This window comes from Hordeum vulgare, chromosome 7H (assembly GCF_904849725.1).
Source record: "Hordeum vulgare subsp. vulgare chromosome 7H, MorexV3_pseudomolecules_assembly, whole genome shotgun sequence".
In the NCBI taxonomy this organism is placed as follows: domain Eukaryota; kingdom Viridiplantae; phylum Streptophyta; class Magnoliopsida; order Poales; family Poaceae; genus Hordeum; species Hordeum vulgare.
In genome coordinates, this window is record NC_058524.1 from 55144472 (window position 1) to 55149530 (window position 5059).

Consider the following 5059-nt stretch of genomic DNA (forward strand, 5'->3'; position numbering starts at 1 on the left):
CTTCTTGGCGGGGGCGGTAGTGAGCCAACCATACCTTCCCTAACCATCACCCCGAGTGTAGTCATGCTAATCAGTGGACGACCCCCACATTGTGCTTGTTGGGTAGAGGCGGCATCTGGATGCGTCTCCTGCGAGGATCGCATGAAGAGAGACATTTTGCAATCAACCGTAAGACATTCCGGCTATGGCAAATCAGGCAGCATCAAGTCATCTCCACGCTCATAGCATGAGTCATAGTCCCGAGGATCGTCATAGGCGGTATTGGTATACTGGTTAGGGTCATCATCATCCTCCATGACATCATCAGCATTTGCTTCTTCGACGGGGGCGACGTCATCTGGCACTAATGGAGGCTCTCCCTTGCCGCATCGTCCACTATCACAAGCCACGAGAGGTGAAGGTTATTGGGTAGGTGGGGTGGTGTTCATACCTTGTTGAGGAGTTGTCGTTGGTGTGCTACCGGGCGCCTCGACGCGAAGAAGAGTCTTTGGCCGAGGCAAGAACCAGCTCTTGCATGCGCCAATCCACTTAGAGGTCTCATTGTCATCGACTGGTATCGGAAGAGGCAAGTCCTTGAAGCCCGCTTTTACGCTGGCCATGCAAACTTTAAAGACGCTATAGGGCATCTGTCAGTTGTGGATCATGCGGTCCTTTGGCTTCACGATCATTGCCTTTCCCACGTCCACCTGCTGTCCGTTGATATCATACAGTAGGGTGCACGGGGTTTCGTCGGCCTGCGAAAACATGACTACGACGTCAGACATCCGAAAGGGAACTGAAATAGAATACAATAGATATGCTAGTGAAGAGTCTATGACGCGTAATTACCGTGATGGTGTCGATCTTAGCCAAAGACAAATCCCCGCCGAGCACGCTAGAGATGGAGGACGGGCTGCTCTGAACTGAAGCAGTACCAGGTATGGGAGCATGTGTTGTTGCGTGAGCAGGTGCTGGTGATGCGATTTCACCAAATTGCTCCCGACAAAGCTGAGAAGGGTAAAGTCTTTTAGCCCTTTTTTTGGATTCTTCTTCGACCAATCCCAAACTGTCCGAACCAAGGTGCCTAAGGAAGCTGCCACGGCTACATTGACCCTTTCTTCGAATACCTTGACCAACTCTTCTTTGGTCACAACTTGCCTCTTATCAACCACAAGCGCGACCTTCTCGTCGATGGTCAGTTGAGTAAGCATCCGTCTCTGCCTTTTTTCCTCCGGCTTCTCGTGGTAGCACTTTCTCTACGAGGCGCCATCTCCGACACCGAGCACACGTCCATATGATGGAGGTTTGCCCATCGAGACATTTTTTAGTATGTTCAGGGCCCGGTTGAATGGGTTGTATCACTTGGGCCTCTCCGGCGACTGAGACGACTCGTCGCTTTTGGCTGCCTTTTGGTGCTCCTCTTTCTGCAAAAGGAACGGGGATGGGTTACAAATGTGACAAAACTTGTTGTCTAATTGATTCGAAGCTAATATAAGGTGGTAATACGACAATTACCAGTAGTCTCATGAACTCCCTTGTGTCCGGGTCCGTGTAAAACATCTTATTGACGGGGTCCCACATGTACCGGGCCGTGATCCAGTCATGCTCCTACGGGTCGGTGAACTCCGCCAAGGGGTCTGGGATTCCGTGACTTTCATGTTCGGCGTCCTCCTTGGCCGATAAATGCATCTTCCCCTCTTGTCCACGACTTCCAAGGCGGTGGGGAGGAGTGTTCCTGGCCTGGAGTGCCTTCATTTTCTCCGATTTTTTCTTGACTTCTTCTGTAGCGTAAGTCTCCTTGGATTTTTTTGAAGTCCTCTTCCATTAGTGTCATATTGTCAGCATGAATCTTGGACCACAGTTCATTCTTCTCAATCGCTTTTTTCACCCTTACTTTGCAGGCGGACAAGGTGTTGGTGAATGTCATGGGTTCATCATCCCACGGATCTTTGCTTTCAGTCTGCCTGGGGAACAGGAACCTATTGTGCAACTTCGTTAGGACCATGTTCTCCATATGTGGTATCTTCCTTAACTTCTAGTCGTTGATGTTGGCGGTTTCCCTCAGGATATTGCTACATCTTGAGAGTGCGTTGGTTTTCCCTTGAAGAGGAAAGGGTGATGCAGCAAAGTAGATAAGTATTTCCCTTAGTTTGTTGAGAACCAAGTTATCTATCCAATAGGAGGAACAAGCGAGACTCCAATAGTAGTACCTACACAACTAATCAAACACTTCACCCAACGCTATAAAGGGGTTGTCAATCCCTTCAGAGTTATTTGCAAGGATGAGATCTGATAGAGATAGATATAAAATATTGATAGATCTGAAAGTAAAAGTAAAGTAAATAAATTGGAGCAAGTATTTTTGGTATTTTTGGTTTACAAATCTGAAAATATAATAAGAAAAATAGACCCGGAGGCCATAGGTTTCACTAGAGGCTTCTCTCATAAAGGAAAATAATATGATGGGTGAACAAATTAGTGTTGAGCAATTGATAGAAAAGAAAATAATTATGAAGATATTCAAAGCAATGATTATGCATATAGGCATCACGTCCGTGTCAAGTAGATCGAAACGATTCTGCATCTACTACTATTACTGCACACATCGACTGACTCCTCCCTGCATCTAGAGTATTAAGTTCATGAAGAACAGAGTAACGCATTAAGTAAGATGACATGATGTAGAGGTATAAACTCAAGAAATACGATGAAAACCCCATCTTTTTACCCTTGATGGCAACAATACAATATGTGCCTCGCTACCCCTACTGTCACTGGCTGAGGACACCGCAAGATTGAACCCAAAACTAAGCACTTCTCCCATTGCAAGAATTACCAATCTAGTTGGCCAAACCAAACAAATAATTTGAAGAGACTTGCAAACGTATGAAATCATGCATATAAGAATTCAAATGAGACTCAAATAATATTCATGGATAATCTGAACATAAACTCACAATTCATCGGATCTCGATAAACACACTGCGAAAGAGTATTACATCGGATAGATCTCCATGAAGATCATGAAGAACATGGTATGGAAGATCAAAGAGAGAGAATAAGCAATCTAGTTACTAGCTATGGACCCGTAGGTCTATCGTGAAGTACTCACACATCATTGAAGGGGCAATGGAGTTAATGTAGATGCCCTCCATGATCAATTCCATCTCAGGTAGATTACCGAAAAAGGCTCCCGGATTGGATCTTCAAGAATAGAGGCTCCTGGCGGCGTAAATGTATTTTCGTGGCTCTTTTTGGCGATACTGGAATATTTGGAAATTTATAGGCCAAGAATTAGGGTTAGGAGACCTACAGGGGGCCCCAAACCAGGGGCGCGGCCACCCCCAAGGCACGCCCTGCAGGCTTGTGGCCTCCCGGCAACTACCTTGCCCCTACTCCAACTCTATTGCTTGTCTTCTGGTCCAAGAAAAATCTTTCCGGAGATTTTATTCTATCTGAATTTCGTTTAGTATTCCTTATCTGCAATATTCAAAAAGTGGAAAAACACAAATTGGAACTAGGCTCTAGATTAATAGGTTAGTCCCAAAAATAATATAAAACAACATATAAATGCATATAAAACATCCAAAACATATAATATAATAACATGGAAAAATCAAAAATTATAGATACGTTGGAGACGTATCAAGGATGCACCCTAGTTGATTGACATAGCACGCACACTCTTCCTCCAACGTCGTTGACTCTAAATTCGTGGGGTGCTCCGTCATGACAGCAATTTTTCTGATGCGAGCTCGTTTGGTTTTCTTGCCCACTTCAGTTTTGGTCCTTCACCAGCTATGTCACCATCGTTGCCGGTCTTGGGGGTGGGGTCGGTGTCGGTGCCACTGTCGATGCCGGTGCCAGTGTTGGTGTGGGTTGGTCTCACTGCCACCCTGCATCTCCCACTAGTGTTCGTCCAGGTAATCGAAAAAAAGATTTATTGTCTCAAAACGATCTTCTTTGAGGGGACCAGAACCACCGGCTTCGTCATGGCTAGACATATTTCCTATGAGTATTGAAGTATAATAGTATAATTCTAGGCCGAATAACATGAGCAATAAAAAATGGCTTATATTTGGTCGGAATGTTGATTCATTCCCCTTTCCGGCAAATCCCGGGCACTCGATATGTCCTAGTTTCTAGCACAAGTCATGTCGAAATTCACGGAAATTTTCGGCATGACCTTTGCTGAAAAGTGGATATGGAGCGCCTGAAATTTGTCGGAACGGAAATAAATCAACATTCCGGCAAAACATAGTCCACTCGAACATTCCCGCATTATTCATATGGAATAGCATGATCAACACTCATGACAAAATAAACATTTCACAACACATAAGACTCCCACCAATATATTAAAATACCAAAATTCCCTCGATTAAAGCCAAGACATATTGCACTGACATATGTAGAGCTGAATTCTAGACTCAAGTGGGAAACCCATTGAGAGTTGAGATCACAATGAATAAGCAAGACCTATCGTACACACGAAATCAAACAAGGGATGTTCTCCTCAAGAAATCATAACTGAACGTTGAACTAAATCCGTTATGTGGTCACAAACAACGATGAAGTTGTCTTATCTTTTGAGACTTGTAGAACTTGAAAACAATACCAAAAGCAGGAAATGACAGTTTTACTCTAGGAAGACTGTATCGGGCAGGCATCTTATCCTTTTGATGCTACCATTATTTTTCTTCCATACAATAAACAGTTGGGCATGTGCACATGACATGATGCAACCTGCTTCTTCAAAGGATAACATTTTCAGGCACATTCCACACACTATCTACTAAATGCATTCCTTTATATACTTAAAGCTGAATAATCTGACTACTTTCTTAGTCAACACATGCTATTCAGTTCAATCAACTTGGCTTAATAAGAGAAATGATGAGATTCAATGACTTTCAAGTACACAAATAAATAGCAAAAGCCACTTTAGTATTTCACTTGTACAATTTTTCGATGAACTTTAGGAGCTTCAGTCTCAAACCTCTTGTTGGATCAAGCAACCCTAAAGTAAACTGAATTAAGAATCGCCCATGTATGCTACTCTTGTATGGAAACACGCTAC

The 5059-nt window shown here is 43.8% G+C and overlaps 1 non-coding gene across 1 annotated transcript; it reads right to left on the reverse strand.

Moving 5' to 3' along the window:
- Nucleotides 1-4552: 4552 nt before the first annotated feature.
- On the reverse strand, nt 4553-4670 carry LOC123414532. The gene has a single exon (XR_006614469.1). It is a non-coding gene; the product is annotated as a small nucleolar RNA snoR104 (small nucleolar RNA).
- Nucleotides 4671-5059: the final 389 nt, after the last annotated feature.